The 18,999-nt window shown below is 42.3% G+C and overlaps 1 protein-coding gene and 1 long non-coding RNA gene across 2 annotated transcripts in view; one reads left to right on the top strand and one right to left on the bottom strand.

Moving 5' to 3' along the window:
- LOC139928106 (C2 calcium-dependent domain-containing protein 4C) overlaps positions 1 to 18,999 on the top strand; it is a 304,401-nt gene that overhangs the window by 31,008 nt on the left and 254,394 nt on the right. The window lies entirely within an intron of this gene.
- LOC139928118 (uncharacterized) lies at positions 17,860 to 18,952 on the bottom strand. Its single transcript, XR_011785369.2, has 2 exons — positions 18,680 to 18,952; positions 17,860 to 18,645 (listed from the first exon to the last, which is right to left on the bottom strand). It is a non-coding gene; the product is annotated as an uncharacterized LOC139928118 (long non-coding RNA).

Genomic DNA, 18,999 nt, shown 5'->3' with positions numbered 1-18,999 from the left:
CCTTGCATTTTTGCTCTATATCCTTCAATCTCTTCTCCCACTCCCCTCTTTAATTTCACCTCCAATCTGCTTCCGCACGGACACACATAGACTCAGACACACACACACATCTCCTATCCAGTGTCCTCTCTCTTTGTCCCAGTCCTTCTTACATTGCTTTCACGTTCTTTCTCTGTTGTTTTAGTGTAGCATCCTCCTCAACACAGTGTAAACCCCCAGAACAACGTACGAGCACACTCACTCTGATGGAAGTCACCAAACTCAAACAAACATGGAGGAAAGCTTGGTGGTACGTACTTGTCAAAGTCTTCTATCTTTTGGTCACTTCTGGCCAAAGTAAAATACCCAAGCACTTACTTACTTTCAAAACAAAAATCGTTACAATTTTCTTCATGTACAAAAGATTTTGGACATCCAAAATCTCACCCCCAAAAACTACCGGAAGACCTATTTTGGTCCGGCTTGCTAATAATTTGATTGTTCATTAGCAGCCCAAGTTTTTAGATGGTGCCTTTTCCATATCAGCAAAGCTATAGTTTCAGTTATGGGGAAGTAAAGTCCAGTGTGACTGTTTTCTTGGAAATACCAGATCTCATTGTACTCTCTACTCTTAGGTCTACAAATAATACTCAAGAGTCAATTAATATGAGAAATTAATAACAGAAATTAATACTTGAAATAATACTCAGGTAAAAATTAAAGTACAGAGCTTTAAAAATACTCTAGAAGTTACTACTAAATACTCTTAAAAGTGACTCTAGACATCGGCTCAAGTACAGTACAGCGACAAGACCAGTTGTAAGGTTTTTCTTTGCAACTATGGTTACCGAAGCTACAGGCTCCTTTATAATGAGGTATTTACTTACAAAAGAGATGTGCTGGTATTGACCATAACAGTGACGTACTTACTGCCGATCGGCTCTGCCCCTCTCGGCAGAAGAGAGGAGAATCTATAACACACCCCTGTGGAGGATGTGTGTGTGTGTGTTCTTGTGGAATGCTCAAAGATAATTAAATTTCACACACTCACGTCTACAGGAATAGATCATGACTGTATGAACAGTGAGGTGAACAACAAAACAGTCATATCACTATTATGATGATATGGATTTATTGCGATCAAGTTAGATTTTCTCCTTCCATCATGCTGGCATTACAGTGTTTTGTTTTTTCCCTCATCACCTGCTTTTGAAATGGTAAAACAGCCTTTTTTCCATATTGAGGTTTATCCAGGCAGCACGTGCTCCTCTAGCACTCCCGACTGGATCCTTTTGTAATGTCCCTGCTTAAACATTAAGTCTGAATATTCCCTTTTATTACAGTCTAAACCCCTTAATTCAGTCTCGCAGTCTAGGCTCTGTAATCTCTTAAGTCTCAGTTCCCTGCACCGCATGGCCCTGCGCTCCCCTGCTGTTGTCTTCACTGCAGACAGCTTCCCCATGCTTCACTGCCTGTCTGATAAGAAGGAGGGAGAGTGAGACTGACAGAGGGAGGGAGAGAGAGGTGTGTGTGTGTGTGGGGGGGGGGTGACAGACAGATAGAAAGAGAGGGGGGTAGAGAGAGAGAGAAAGAGAGAGAGACCAAAGGAAAGCACGAAACACAGGGAGAAAGAGAGATGTAGAAAGAGAGAGTGAGTTTTTATGAGAGCAAAAGAGAGAGAGAGAGAGAGAGAGAGAGAAAGAGTGGGTGGACAGGTCTAGAGGAAGGTGGGCAGCAGTCGGGGGCGGGGGGCAGAGGAGGGAGGGGACATGGCTTCATCACTCCCTCGCTCCCAATTTTATTTCCGATTTATTCACCCAGGGCGTCTCGTAACTTTTCCCTTCCCGTGAATAAAGAGCCGCATATCATCATCATAACACATCTGAATGAGATTCATTAGCGCCGTCTCTGGGATCTTGTATCTCACTCTTCGTCAGAAGTTAAAATGATATCATACCCCACCCCCTCATTTTGTAATGTACCTCCTCAGTCATTTAGTCAGCAGAGTCAACAAAGGGTCAGTATTTGCAATGCTACGACTCCTTTGATTAGGAAGGATGGCCCCGGAGCTGCCGTTCTCTCCATTACCTGTCTAATTACACCTCCTATGATGAAGGAGAGCAGGGGGAAACCTCGTTATCTCTAAAAGCCTTATACCTTCCTGGTCTGGAACAACAGCAGCAGACTGACAGTTTAGAAGAGAATAGCAACAGTAAAACAGAATAATAACAGAACAGTAAAATGTTTGAACAAACTAGTAACTGTGTAGAACAGACCAATAAGTTTAAAGCAGAACAAGCGAAAGCTATAGTGCTAGTTTCAAGCTCGCCACCTGTTATGTGAAGCTAACTGATACAACAGCTTAAAGTATCAATATCAAGTGTATCAATTGTGTATTCAAAATTTCAAATAACTCCCAGCATCTGTAAGCTAAGCTAATGACATCACACAAATGACAAAAATTAGACCCAAGGCAACCTGCTTAGGCCTATATGATTGCACCCGCTCCCCAAAAAGAAAAGTTCTCTCTCTCTCTTTCCCATCTGGTGACATCTCATGTTAATAAAATAATGTGTGGCCACAACTTATTAACATGGGAACAGGGCAAGTCCTGATTTTGCCGAGTTAGAGCCGTCCCAGGGTCAACAAGGGCGGTGCTTGCCTTAAATCTGCTACAAATCGATCCGGGCCAGACCTTGTGTCACATTAGACATAAGTTAATGTAACGTTATAATGTAGGAATATATTTTCTTGTGTCCGAGTGGAATTATTTAACCGATAAACATGTTGTAATGCTTCAGTGCATTGAATTGAAATAAACAAACGCGCCGTGGGTCTGTACAGGATCTGTGCTTGTTACTTTCATGGAGCCGCTTGTGTGTGTGTTTGTGTGTGTTTGTGTGTGTTTGTGTGTGCCACGCGCCCGTCGTCAGTTTCTGTGGATGCATTCACTTCGTCCAATCATACGAGGCGTAATGTCATTGCTATGACAACCAATTGTCACTGTCAGTCAGAGGCTCGGGACCTGCGAACGTTACTGCTATTCCACATATCGATGTCAGTCTGGATTTTCCATAATGAACATTGTGAAAAACTCCTACTCCTACTACACTTGGGTCAGTGTCTCCGCCTGGCAGTCACACCTTTTGTGCCCAGGTTCAAGGCATTGGTTACAGGCAAACAGTGCCATTTCTCCACTGATTCAAGCCACCATACTGTACTATTGAATGTGTGTACTTATGTTATGTTTAAGTTATGTTATGGACAAGTTATGGACGTTGATTTATGTTGGTGTGTTTTATTGGCATTGTTCCGGACCATTGAACGTGTAAAATTCATAAGTGGACCTTTAATAAAAAAGTTTAAGTACTCCTGGTTTAGAACAGATCAACTATATATATGTTTACGTTAGCACAATTATATACGTTTAGCACAATTGCAGCAGTTTAGAAAAAATAAAATAGTTTAGAAAAGAATAGTAACAGTTTTAAAAAAGAATAGTAAACATACAGAACAAAACAATTACAGTTTAGAAGAGAACAGTAACAGTTTTGAACAGTTGAACCTGCCTTGGTGAGTTAGCGTACCTAACATACAGCAAAGTAAACAGACATTTACAGACACAAGATAGAAACTATGATACAAGATATTTTACAAAATGTACACAGCATAATGCACAACATATGCAATAAACATGATTATAATGTGAGATGCTTTTGTTCTTCTGTCACACCTAAACAAACTATCAAGCCTGTGGTCCAATCACAGGCTTGATAGCTGGCTTAATTGGCCCATTGCGGTTTGTTAGTGCTAGACAGAGCTTATCTTGGGGAGCAGGAGAGGAAACAGGAGAGCCTATCTGATGCTGTGCTGCCAGGTAAAGTAAGCTCCAGTCCTCTGCCTCTGGCAAAGTTTGAGGAAGAATGATAGCTAAAGATTAGGTAGACTGTATGAGGCAGAGACTCAGAGGTACTACAGTGGTCATTCATGGATTTCAGGGATTACAGCTGGATGCGTTGTTACTGCAGTGTCTCTGCAGTTGAGCTTTCAGTTGGTCTTGTTCGTGTCTTCCATGCTTACACCATTCTCCATACTTTAGTTCATTTGCACAGCGCTTTAGGCAGGGATTTCTGTCTTCACAGCAGAGGGATTCACTGACTACAGGGCTGCAGGCATGATTGGAAATTAGATTTCTACACCAAAACGCTCGATATTCATTGGGGGGAAAACATGACCTGAAGCTCATCATTCAGCATTTCTAAACTAAAGGGGATCCATTCTGTCATAGTTTATCAACTACAGACTTAATTTACCTTCTATCCTTTAAAATATACCATTGTTAGTTTTGGGCTGTCAATAATTTTGTAAGAGAAACCATGACTTGTTTCAAATGCTGGAGGTCTCATTTTGGAATGAAAGTCTCTCTCTCTCTCTCTCTCTCTCTCTCTCTCTCTCTCTCTCTCTCTCACACACACACACACACACACACACACACACACGCACAGGCACAGGCACAATGGGCACATCCCTGCAGGTTATTCAGAGCCTATTCTTAAGCCTGGAAAATGTCATTATAGTGTAGCATGGCACTGTAAGTGCTCTATAATGTCTTTTTTGAAAGGTTGAGAGAGCTTTTAAATATCCCTCCAGCCCCCACCCAGCTGAAGTCTGTATGAGCCTCACACAATGTTCTCTCTCACTTTTTCTCCCTCTTCCTCTCCGTATCTCTCTCTCCTCTCTCCATCATGTATATCTCTTACTACCCCCCTCTCTCTCTCTGTCTCTGTCTCTCTCTCTCTTTCTTGCTCTTTCTCCGTCTGTCTTTCTCAGTCGCTCTGAGTGGGATTAGCTTCTAGATCCATCAAGTGGAAAATTACTTTGTGTTGCCAGTATTATCCTCTGCTTCTACACTGGAAAAGATGGGCTCGCCTTAGCTGGTTTGCATCGCTTAAACGGCTTGCTTCTGTGTGCGAGTGTGCATGTTTGTGTGTGTGTGTGTGTGTGTGTGTGTGTGTGTGTGTGTGCGCTAGGCGAATGTGTGTGTGTGTGTCTGAGCATGGCTGTTCGTGGGCCTTTCTGTGTATCTATGTGCTCATGTGAGGGCGTAACTCCCGTACAGTTAAGATGTCTCCTCATTACGGCAGCACCCTCATCACAGCTCTCATGAAGAAGAAAAGGTCAGGCCCATCCACCTCTCCTAATCAAACAGCCATTAGTATGCAATATGTAAATAGGCCTCCCAGCTCTGCACCCCGACTGACGCACACAGGTTACAGCCCCTCTGTCACAACCCCTTAATTCAGCCAAATATACACACACACATTTTGGGGGGGTCAGTTGGGGTAAAGTTTTTTCCAGAGGTAATTACACCCTTTTATTCATCTATCTCTGTAATCATACCCTTACTCTGCTGCTGAGGGGAGAGCCATTAAATCAGTGAATAAAATGTTTTCAATTCAAGTGGAGCAGGGGTCATTAATTTATTTTCACCTTACATTGTTTTCTTTTTTGATCACTTTAGCTAAACTGGGCAGCACAAAAAGGTATGACCACACTGGTCCCTTTTTGAATTATGTAGGAAGGGGAGCACTCCAAAACTCAAAGAAGACAAGAAGACAAAATGTTACCTGATGTTTATTGTTTAACATTAAAATTAAATTACATGTTGTGTAAGAAAGGGGCTCCACATATAATAACTACAATAATATTCAATAATGACCTTTACTTTCATGGCAGCAATCATTTTGTCAGAGGAGGTATCACATTTTTGAAGTGGTGAATATGTTATTTTGAAATGAAACACTTTTATAATGGCCACAAAGCCATATCAATACAGTATTAGTATAATTTCAACACTTCCTCCTCATGGTACACTGGACCAATGCACTATCACTCACTACGTTTCCCCCCAATGCTCAACCATATGATTGCCAGTCTGATTGAAGGAACACAACTATAGAATATTGGATGCATGTGTATCTGTATACTGATAATAGGCTGTATGTGTAGTCCAGTGGTTCTCAATCTTTTTGGCTCATGATCCCTTAAAACGAAGCAATGCCTACTCACGACCCCCGTCACAGGCTGCATAATGCAGAGTGATGAAGAGGTCAACCAAAGAATGATTTTCCCATTTCAGGTTGTTTCTTATCAGAGGAGGCCTAGAGGCTGAAAACTATTCCGTATTTTCCAAGAAAAAATAGACATGATAATAAACTAGTATAGTAGAAATATTATTAAACTATTATTAAAATTATCTTGCGACCCCCTGGGTGTCCTGACCCTCAATGAAGCTCTTCTGTCCATAGCATGTCTTTTGCTGTCCCTTTGCACTGTAGGTGTGGTCCTTGTGTCCTGTTCAGTGCAAACTAACACGTCAACGTGTCAACAACGTCAACAAGACAAATCCCCGTACATTTATTGTACTTGGCGATTAAAGTGACTGTGATTGTGATTCAAAACCCATTTTGAAAAGTCATTCTGCCTGGGGCCCTCGAACCACAGCATGACATTTCTGTCACATCCTGATTATTTATCATCTTGTTTGTCTCAGCAGGTGTTGTATGAATGTTTGAAGTGAAGCCAGTAAAGACAGAAGACGTCAGTGGGTTTAGCAGAGAGTTGAGGAGGTTCATTTCAATATCTAATTCATTACAGAATACTGATTATCTGCTTAAAAGTGGAATGAGTAATGTATTCTACTGGATTATTCAACTCAGTCTGATTATATTCATTTGCTTGAGTGTAATCAGACTGAATGCCTTCAAAACCCATAAAATATGAAGATAAACAGACAGTTATTTTAAATTACAGTGAATATTGCTGGTATCATGCAGCACTATTATTATTTAACTAATAATCTGTGACATTTTTATATAAATATGTGTGCGTTTTGCAATAAAGTCAGAATTCTGAGTTCAGAATTCTTAGTTTCTCAGAATTCTGACTTTATTCTCAGAATTCTGAGATTAATCTCAGAACTCCTCAAACAAATTTATTTGTAAGACAACCATTGATATAAGAAATAGATACAGTGTCTGTTGTTTGTTCCTAAAGCCCTGAAGCCAGAAACCTGAAGCCAGTTTTCATCAGTACTTCCATATATAATGTCACAAATTTAGAATATTAGATTGATTTTACCACGGACATTGTAATCAAATATATAGACCTGAAGCATGTTTTATGATCTAGATATAGATTGTGCCCCACCGGCCCCTAATGCTGAGACGCCACCAATCTGATTACTGATTCTTTTTTTCCATTACTGTCACAGATTACAGTTCCATTTCAAATTAGTGAGTCCACTCTATTCCACAAAGATGGTCTTGCTGTGGTTTTCAAAAATGATCTTATATCAAAGATCCTCTTCACACACAGTGGAAAAAAGCTGGACTCGGTGCTGAGAGGCTTTCATGGGACCCTTCGCTGGTTCCTCACCTTTGAGTCATCTTTGAGGGTCTTTGCATCGCACCATGTAGGTTGTCAGTATGAATGAAGCCTTTGTCATCGTCACTGTGCTTTCCAGCCTCCTACTATTCCCCTCCATGCCTCACCAAGGGACTACTAGTGGAGAGTCTGTCTTTACAAGCACCATGGTTTGTTTGCACTGAGAAACACGACCATTGTTCTTTTCTTGTATTGGTTTCTCCTCTCCTCTATCTCTTCTTCATTCATGAAAAGAGAAAGGGAGCGATGAGAGAGTGGGGGAGGCTGAGGAGGCAAGGAGAGAAAGAGAGAGAGACAAAAAGAGAGACAGAGAGAGCGAGAGAGAGAGGAGAATGAGAACTTAGAGGGAGATACACAGGTGATGAAAGACTGAAAAGAGAAAACCAAGGCAGGGAGGGCGAGAGGGAGTGCCAGAGAAAGAGAGAGAGAAATGAGTGACATCAAACGCTGTCGCCGTGCCGCCTGGGCCCAATTATAACGACATTATGGAATCTCCTTGCTTCGCCTCTGGATATGCAAATGATCTGGTGACTATGGAGCTGTAATGACAGGCTATAATGACGCATTATTTAGCTCGCTCTTCTCCCGATCCCGCTGTTCAAGTCGCACCAATCCAAAGCTCCATTATTCCATAACGCCTTCCCCACCTTCTCCTGTGACTGTGGGCCCAGACAAAGGACAAGAACAAAGGCTGTGTGTGGGTGCAAGTTATTATCCTGAAGGACACGGAGGCAGATGTGCGTCTGACCTTATTGCTAACACTGGAAAGACAGACACTGCACAGATCACTGCACAGTGACTTTGCTGTACTATGCAGTATGTGTTTCTGGAATGCATAGGGAGAACCTTACTTGTACTTTTATTTACTATACAGTGTTTGATTCTGGAAAATGGCATTCAAATTGATCTAGATACATGTGCCATAAATGTGTAATAATACTTTCATTCATTTATTTCCTTTACCCGCTTATTCCTTTAGGGTCACAGGGGACTGGAGCCTGTCCCAGTGTACATCGGGTGGAAAGCAGGGAAACATCCTGGATCCACCCCGCGAACACAGATAGGCACTCACTGACGCTCATATTCACCCCTATGGGAAATTCAGAGTCTCCAATCCACCTGCCTTGAATATCTGTGGAACGCGGGAGGAAACTGACGCACCCAGAGGAAACCCATGCCGACATGGGGAAACATGTAAACTCCACACAGAAAGGACCGGGCCAAGAAGCCAACCTGGTCCTTTTCAACGTGATGCGACAGTGCTAACCACTAAGCCACCTGTAATAATACTTTTACGTCTACTTGTACTTAATAATACATACCAATGATTACAGCCATCACCTCAGTGCTATGATAGTTACTACATGGAATATACTGACGACACGACTTTAGATGACTGGACAAATGATCCACACCATTTTGAAAGGGAAGCTACAGAAATAGCGGTAGATACCCTGTTCGCCGATATCAAATTGGTTTGAAAAATACCCGCAATATCAGCAAAAATCAGTCAATCAATAACTTTATTGTCCCTGATGGGAAATTTGTTGCGCAGTCAAGTATACAAACACAACTCACATACACATACACATCTATACAGATAAAGACATAGTCATTGATTTTTCAGGAAATATAAACACACACACACACACACACACTGAAATTAGCACTCAAGGGAGAGGAGAAGGAGAAAGGAGAAAAAGTAACCACTTGGTAAACTCCCAGGACAGCTCGTTCTCATTCAACATTAAAGCCCAACAAATAAGCTACAAAGTCCCGATGCTGCACACAGTATAGTTCCTGCGCAGGCTGGGGGGGCTCGGCATCAACTGTGCTGTGTCATCTCCTTTATTCCCTGCTACATGAAGCCTAGTATGGGGCCTCGGCAGAATGCAATAAAGCCGAGCTCAGGAAGATTGTTACCCGGGGATCTAAAGTTTGTGGCACTCTATGGCTCCCAGGCAGTGGAATAAGCTTGTAGAAACATCAGAGACCATACACACCATCAATCTCTGTAACTACTCCCCTCTGAAAGGAGATGTAGAACTCTGTGTACTCTAAAAACAGAAGGAGGGCAAGCTTTGTCCCACCAGCTATAGCTTGCAGTAATAACACAGAGTGGATGAGTAACTGACTTACTGACTAATTCATTGTATTCTTACTTGTTTTGACCCTTTGCACTCCTTAAAGGACTACATCGACTTTTTTGGAGTTTGGCCCATTGGTCACCTTACTCAATATCTGACGAGAGGATTGGCACCAAAATTATCTCTGTGTGTCCAGTAGATAGCTCTGCCCGGTGCGCATGCTTAGTATACATGTTCAGTAATCGTAGGCAACTAGCATTATCTTAAAAGTGAGCGTCTCAGCGGTCTGGGGCGCGTGTCATGTAGCCGTGACGTCCTGGGTTTGAATCTGGCCCAGGACCTTTGTCACTTGTCACCCCCCTCTCTCTCCCAGTCTTTCCTATCTCTCTTCACTTTCAACTATCTAATAAAAATGTCAAAAAATAATAAATAAACAATAAAAAAATAAAAAATGAGAAAATGAGAACTTGTAGCAGCTCTAAGGCTGGATGGGTGGTAAATTTTAGTGACACACATCTAAACCTGCCAGGCTTGCTTATGGGACTGGTCAAATGGACAAAAAAGGAAGCACTCTTTGGAGCTACTTTCAATGGCAGAAGCGAAACTTTAAACATAATGTATTTTGTTTACACCAGCAGCTAAAGTTTCTGTGCAGTTGATTAGTAATGGACTTCACTAATGATGAAGATGGAGAATTTGTTTTCAGAAGTTATCTACAGGCCATAGAATCCACACCAATACCAACTTATGATTAAAAAGTCTATCATAGTTTGCATAATGCTAGTTGACTACAATCACTTAACATACTGTATGCTAAAGTATTAGCATGCGCACCAGACAGAGCTATCTACTAGAGACACAGAGATGATGCCAATCCTGGCCAAATTTGAGCTTATTCTACTGATGTACTGTTAGTCATTCTGGATAAGAGTATCAGCTAAATGTCCAAAAACGCAGTGACATTATCATCCTAATTACCTGATTAAAGATGTATTTTAATGGGAGAGTACATTAAGTTTATGCATTACATTAAGATTTTTGACATTTAGCTGAGGCTCTTATCATTGTATAATGACATAATAAAGTCAATGTAGTAAGTACATGTAAATTTATCAGTTGATTTGTAATTGCACTGCCACAAGGTTGCTTTAGAAACTGTCCCTCTTTCAGTGTGACAGCATGTAACCACAAAGACAATGCAAATTAGACAAAGCATGTTAGAAAAATGTGAGTGCAAACTTATTAGTAACTACAGATGTATTAAGGCTTGAGAAGTATTCGGGGTTTACAAATGCTGGAGCATGTTTCCCCTTGAAATCAATCATCTATTTTTGTATGAGGTATTTATGCTCAAAGCAGCTCTACTTGTTAGGTACAGGAAGTATAAGTACCAAGGTACAACATGTACCTGTGAAGTGCCACAAGAGGTGATTGACATTCAAGTGGTTCACTCAAGAAGTGTCACATTCTCCTCAGCCGGTAATTGTCCAGGACCGACAGGCAAAGCCGTTGTTGAAGAGTTGTCTCAAAGCGCCGGCGTTATCTGCATTCTCTGCATGCTCCGCTGAATGCAATAATTACTTCTATCATATTTCAGGAGCCAGAACGCCACTCAGATATGGAGAGGTCTCACTTCTCCTCGACAGCTGCACCGTTCACTCACACACACACACACACACACACACACACACACACACGTGTCACACATACAAATGCATAAAGATATGAACACAAGCATAGACACATATGCATACACACACACATACAAACAAATACCTTACATGTTTGCACACATTGCAAACATGCACACACATTGGTTCTGCTATACTTGTGGAGACCCTAACCCTTAACATCAACCAAAACCAACCGTCATTTCAGTCTTGAACCATTTGATCCGTACTTCCTGTTGATCCGTACCTCCTTGTTGAAAACACTGTCACCCCTCTGGCCAAGTGGTTTCACCGTTCTGCAGTCGGAGGATCTGGTTTCAAGCCCTGCTGAAGTGTCCTTGAGCAACTGAATCCCTCCCAGCTCCAAGGGTGCCGTTCTGTAGCTGACCCTGACCTCTGAGCTCCCTGGAAGGAGTGGAGGAGGGTGGGGTGTGTGTGTGTGGGGGGGGGCAGGTTTTGTGGGGAATTTTCCCTTGGAGATCAATAAATCTCTAAATATTACAGTAGTAATTGTCTGATCTTTTGATAAAAGGACGTGGATATGGATGTGACAGCTAAACATTTCACATGCATTTTAAAGCCACCAAAGGTTTATTTACAAATGTAATGTTTGTGAGTAAAACAGACTTGTATTTTTAGAAATTTAGCTGATTAAATTTGCCACAAACCTCACAGACCGATTTGTCTTAGCTAATTGGAGGGGAGCAAGTGAAAAAAGAATTTCCTTACAGAGATCAATAAACTATCACATGATGTGAATATACTCAACATTTAAACAGCTACATAAATTCAAGATTGTATTTTAACTCCAAATTCTATGAAGCCTCTTTGTAAGGACCAAGTAAAAAAAAAGAAAATCCAATAGTTGATGATGATGTCTGGAGTTAAATCTCATTAACACACACACACACACACACACACACACACACACCTCCACCACCATCACAGACAAACAAAGTCTAGAAGCTTTTAAGCCTTTTACAGAGAGAACTGCTGCTCCACACCAGGCCAGACCAGACAGCGAATTCCCTCGGGGAGAAGAGTGGGCTACCCAGACGAACCCTCTGCAGTCAGGAGCGCCGAGCAGCTGACCTGATGTGGATCTCATATCTAACCAGTGTCTCCTCCAGCTACAATTATATGTGTGTTTACTTTTCCATTTGATTCGGTGTCAGCGGTCAGGGCCGACAATGGGGTAAACAGCGGGCGGCTCTCGGAGTCTCTTTCCCACTCAACAACTTACTGGAAACTTTGTTGTTAAGTATTAGCGTGGGAGGAGGTGAGGGGGAATTTAGATACATGTATGTGTGTGAGGATGAGGGTGTGCATGTGTGGGTGTGCTTGTGTGTGTGTATGAGTGCACACAGGCATGGATATGTGTGTGTGTGTGTGTGTGTGTGTGTGTGTGTGTGGGTGGTAGCCCATGCTGTAAGAATAAGCCCCCAAGGGAGATGAGAGCAGATGATCAGCGGTCGCTCTCTTCTCTTTCTTTTGTGTTCCAGCAGATGAAGCGATCAGAGCGGCACCACGCAGAGGGGAAAAATAAAAGAAGAAAAGAAGAGACAAAAGGCGTTTGTGATGCACCGAGGCATTACAACAGCATTACTGAACTTTGTTGTCCATTACATGAAAGTACGTCGGAGATATTTGTGCCATTTGTGCCAAGACAACTCAGCTCAAGACAAAAGATGTAACATGAACTAGCGTCGAAACGATTGTTGCCTCTTTCATGGTGTTAAATGGAATCGAAGATGCAGTCCTTCCCGATATTAAATATTGTGAAATAACTTCTACTGCATCCATCAATTGAATCAACTAGCAAGAGTCAAGACTCTGATGCTGATAACACTGTACAGCCAAAACATGTTCATCATTGCTCATAATTTTTTGAGTGCTTTTCTTCCAGTTTACACAATTTTTCAAACCTTTTCCACCTGAATTTGGTTTATAAGTTGAGTACTCCCATTTCTATATGTATATCTATCATAATACATACTGCTGTTGTCATGTGGAAACCTAATAACTCATTTTGGTCACTTTGATGTTTAAATGTTTAAGTTGAAGTATTTCATGCTCCTGTATGGGTTAACCTATTTTCTTTTTATGTTCTCTCACTATTATCTCTATGTGATGTTTGTTTGTTGATACTGTGTTTGTTGTTGTTGATGTTGTTGCTGGAGGTGTTCTTCCAACCCGTACTGCAGCTGCTGACAATGACGGCGATGATGAGAGAAATGATGACAATAATAACGATAATGTTGAGGAAAAAAAAGACAAGAAAAACAGGCTGAAGAGGAAGAAGATGCTCTGCTCTGCTGTGTTCCTCTCTGCTCAGCAACACCTGGGTCGGATTGCGCATTGTGCATTAATCAGATTTTGAGAAACTGCTGTGGGGCTTTGGTTTATTAATGTGGAGGAGCACGCAACACAAAATGTTCCCAATTAAAATGAAGATGAATTGCAGCAGCGAGTCCCCTGTTGTGCCTCTGCGTCTCTATGTGTCTCCAAATCTCTGCCATACAGACAGGTCATTAAGCACTAAAGGCTGCTCTGGTCCCGCGGCACCGCAGCCTGCACACATCTCACATCCCTCTCCGAGAGCCGGCTCAGAGGCTCTGCGTACTGTACAAGGGAATCACAAGGCTGCGGAGGGAAGTGGACTTGGATAGATATAGCGCACATTAGGAGGAATTGCTGCTGCGGCATTATTTAACATGTGTCATTCAAACACTTTATTATGTCCTGCATAGACTCCACACATAAAGGCAAAGTGGAAAAATCGGTTCCCAATGGATCAGAGAACATAAAATAGAAAACTGAATAATGCACAAAACAAGTAGTTTATTTACTATAAATAGTGCTGACAAATACACTTCAAAGCAATAAATGAACACAAAAATAGACTTGGTTTAGCAGCATTCTGAGCAAATAAACTTGTTTTTTTGAATTATACGGTTTCCAACCTTTTCTATTTTATGTTCTCTACATATGTATCCTCCATATCTATCCAGTCAGTTTTGAAAGGGTTTCATAAGACCAAGGGTGGTAGAATTTTCTTAACAGCAAGGCAACAAGATTTTGGATTTTATTATAGCAATATTGATGCTTTCTTCACGGCTTTCAGTTCTGCTATTGGTCATTGACGAGCTGCCTGCCGTCCGCACCAGGTCATGTGGACTCACCACCAAAACGCAGGTTGTGCTGCTGCAGGATATATTGATGCACAGCAGTCAGATGGGTGTTATTCCCGCTCCTGCTCTCTCTGAGGTGAGCCGTGTCTCCGGTACAGCACACAGCGAGGGGGGAAACTACAAAGGTCCAGCTGCCACTGCCGATGCTGGAGATGTTTTGGGAAAATAGAGTGTTGATTCATGCTGGCAAATTGATTCATTTTTCGTGTTGATAGACATCTTTTTTTGTGTGTGTGCATGCGCCACAAAGGGTTTGAAAAAAAGACATGTTGAAGAAACGCCTGTCTCTCCACAGTGAAAAGGTACACTGCAACTATTTTTGTACACTTGTATTTCTTGCAGATTATTGTTGTGACTGCAAGTGTACTAGAATCTGTGTGTGCGTGTGTGTGTGTGTGTGTGTGTGTGTGTGTGTGTGTGTGCATGTGTATGTATGGGGTTTTGAGTGTGTGCATGCCTGAATGTGCGTATATGTTTGAGTGTTCATCTGAGTGCACACCGGGTGTATATCTGCTTTGAGCAACATTAATGAAAATGGAAAGCTTTGACCGGCTCTTATCAGCAACAGCAGTCCATGGCAACAAACCAGGCAGCAAAACAGGTTTTAAAAAGCCCACCGGCTAACCTGCTCTCTCCACATCTCTGCTCTGCCTCTGCACGCCCGCACAGGAAGGAGATCACGCAACCTGTTGTACTTCTCACCCACTGCTCAGCACCCAGGGGAGCCAGGCGCATGTAGGCTCGGGTGAAGCTGAGATGGAGGCTGATCAATACAGCAGTAGCATCTGGGGGAGACGCTGAATGTGTGTGTGTTTTTGAGATCTTTGCATAAACAAATCCCTCATTATGAGCAAAGGGTAGGGAGGCCGGGATCCCACCTGTTGTCAAATCCCTTCATCTTCTTCACCAGCGGCAATCTTCGGGAGACACACAGCCGAGGATGAATCAATCGTTTTAAATGTCAGCCGTGCAAAATCGGATCTGTGCCAAAATAAGAGCCCATTCTCTGAGCTTACGCAGAGGATTCAAGTCAGCCATGCTGTATTCTTCAAGGCAGAAAGAAAACAAATCTATACTTTTTCAATGGAAGACAAACAAGGTCGCAAAGAGAGAAAGGACAACTCAATGCACCAAAAAAAGACCAAAAGATATGAAAACGAATTATAATTTATAATTTCATTTCTCCCTCTGTTGAGGCTCCACACTGGTAGCCATTATTGAAACCCTGCTAGGACTTGTGGGCCTCCTGAAGAGGCGAGGCTGAAGCAGCGTGGTACTGACTGAGGGTGGAAGCGGCTTGGCGTTGGATTGATGGAGCTGCTGCTGCACGGCACCTTCACTGCTGACAGAGCTGTGACACTCAGACAGCAGGGCTGCCACGTTCCTGTCACTGTCTGAGAGGATCACACACACACACACACACACAGAAAGTCATTTTCACACACACATACACGCCCACAGAGACACGAGCACGCACAGTCATAAGGACACATTCTTGTACACACAGATGCACAAGCACACATATAGCCCCCTCCCCCCTCAATCCCTCACCCAACACACACACACACACACACACACACACTGGGCCACGAGAATGTCAAGTCATCTGACTGAGAGTGACAGTCACCAGGGCCACCGGCTCACACTCCCACAGTGCTGTGCTCTGACAGCCACACTGTGTGTGTAAGTGTGCGTAAGCGTTTGTGTGCACTTGCGTGTGAAGTGGAATTACTTTGCAATCTGTTTATCTGTACAATATTTGTTATGTAAATGGATGTCGTGGTGATACATCCGTATCTGTGTACAGAGTGTTTGGGTCAGGGCTTCAGCCAATATACTCTCTTCAGCTGTGAACAGACTGTCACACAATCATCTGAATCCCAAGGGTGGAAGGGTAAGACATTAATATTGTCTGGAAAGCAGGTTACTTCTATTTTCAGGATGGAAGAGTCGGATAGGGGAAACAACTAGCATCTGTGTAAAACCTTAACTGCCCTCTGCTTCCAGCTTTATCTGTCAAATCTGCAGTCTCCAGACGCCAAACAGGCAATATGGTATGGCTTTTCTCCTTTATGGCTGTGGCACACACCTGTGTTTAGAGGAATTCTCAGGCTGTACCTTGGACACACACACACACACACACACACACACACACACCTGTTTATGGAAATAAACGTGGCATGGAAAAATCCTATGTCGTATTTGTCAAACAGTGGGTCATAAAGAGCGTGTGATTGAAGCCTGTGGGAAGCTGTTTGTCTGGCTGACACAACCCTACAGTGCGATCGAGAGCAAACACATCGGCGACAGCCAGTCAATCAGTCTCGCTCCAGCCATCATGGGCAGGGAAGACAAACACCAAGCAGAGGAGAGTGTGTTGAAAAGTTTGTTTTTAATTCTAACCGGAAAAAAACAATATTTGCCCACTTCCTCCACCCAAGCCTACACAAAATAATTCACTGTCACCATATGAGAGTTCTCCCAATGCCGAAAAAGTAAAAATATCTTGCATACAAATTCTCTAGTCACAGTTTATGTGCTGTCGCTAAACAATATAAAACAAGTACAGCAGAGTTCAACAAGCATTCAAAAGTCCAGCAGTCATCAGCAATATTCTGGTTGGCAAATGTACAGAAAATATATACATTCGTCTTTGAAGGCATCCTACAGACCCATGGTGTACAACAATATAACTACCGCATCTGAGTAGAGATCAAAACACATTATCTACAATTACAAAACAGCAGCCAAACCACATAACAGACACGGCGTGAGCTAATGTTAGCTTTCCCCATCAAGGTTACTTAAATAAATGAACTTCAGTGTAATTTTCCACTCAACACACACTCAACATCCAGTGACGCACGCATGGGTCAGACTCTCATTCTTAGGATCTGTATTATTAAATTCCCCTCTCCACACACAGATATAAATAGGATACTCAGAGATTGGGTTTACACTGGAACTTCAAATTAATATTCCTCACCCATAACCCAGATCTCTTGTTGGCTTTATCCCTGTTTCAACATCAGTGATTGAACTGGCAGTGTGAATCGAGCCGTTTTCTCACGGGCCAAACAAGTCTCAAGTGTAATTCCTGACCTTTTAAAAACTGTTATTATTGATGCAGCCCCCAACTGTGATCTGTATTCGCATTTCTGGTATTGATTTTAATTAACTTAAGTGTATTAATCGTATCCTTAGAGTAGCTGAGAGTTATTATGAATCGACTGAAGGACAAAGCTTTCAAAACAAACACTGAGCCTGACATAAATATTGAATGCAGAATGGATGAAGATAATGGCGGAGGCAACTTTCTGAACCACAGACTGTGACTCAGCTAGTTCAGAAAGTCCGGTGAAAAGTTTTATTCCAAAATGAGAGGTATCTGAAAATTGAGACGCTTAATCTTGCAAAATTGCTGTTGGTGTCGGCTTTATGTGAAAACTGCAAATGGAATATTATTGAATTTATTTGTTGACTTAAGACGTGAGTACAAAACAGAAACATTTTAGAGGGTATGATCTATTGTATTGTGGAGATACTGATTAATAAACGGCAAAGAACATTTTCCCAGTATGTTATAGCATTTTGGACTGAAACCATTCATGCTGCCATCTGATCACTCTGAACAGTAAGAGATAAAATAGAAGACGACAGCAGTGACGTGCAAGTTAGTCGCGTTTACAGATCTGCTAATCAGGGAATCTGCCCTTTGCTGTGCGTCCAACTAAAGGTTTCTTAAAAGCTGCAGAGAAGCAAAACAGCTCTGGTTAGCTGGTAGGGATTCAGTGTCTTGCTCAAGAGCACTTCAGCAGGGTGGCTGCATGCCGACAAGGGGGTTGAACCCTCCTCCGCTTGAAGGACAGACTCCCTAATCATCGTACCTAGCAGCTCAGCTTCTCTTAAAGCCAACCCATCTCTTGTATTGATTAATGTAATGATTCAATGAAATGGCTACATTTTGAAAAATGTGTTCTCTATGGTGAAAAAGGAGACACTTTTCTGTACAGCACAGTCTAATTTATCTTCACCTCAGACACGCACATTGATTAGTTGAAGTACTGGGGGGGAAAACCGGAATGAAAATATGCTAGAAAAAAAACTTTTTTTTGAGTAGCTGTTGGAAATCTCCCATATTTGAAGTATGCAGTTTGTACAAAGCATTTTAACACCATTTTAGGTGATTCTCTCTATTTATTGTTTTGTGCATCCTTGCTTGTGCTGGCTGTAGAACAAACTGCACCTCATGAAAAGAAAAAAACTGATTTACTCTTCTGTTCTACTCTGCTCTATTTCACTCTACGTTCATTCAACATTCCAGAGGGGGGGTCGATTTGAAAGCTTTCAAAGCATAAGGAGAAAACCCCTCCCCTTTTATCACATGCAGAGCCATAGCACAGCACTTGAGCATGAACAAGTGATAAATAAATACTGCGATTTCTGTTACAATCAACTGCTTCCACTGTAGCAGATGGCAGCTGCGAGTTGTGCGTGAACTTTCACACACTGGAGAGAGACAGAGGGAGGGAGGGAGAGAGAGAGAGAGGGAGGGAGAGAGAGAGAGAGAGAGGGAGGGAGAGAGAGAGAGAGAGGGAGGGGGGGAGAGAGAGAGAGAGAGAGAGA

Source organism: Centroberyx gerrardi, chromosome 9, assembly GCF_048128805.1.
Source record: "Centroberyx gerrardi isolate f3 chromosome 9, fCenGer3.hap1.cur.20231027, whole genome shotgun sequence".
Lineage (NCBI taxonomy): Eukaryota > Metazoa > Chordata > Actinopteri > Beryciformes > Berycidae > Centroberyx > Centroberyx gerrardi.
Note: the sequence above shows the minus strand (reverse complement) of the source record. Positions and strands in the feature narration are given on the sequence as shown.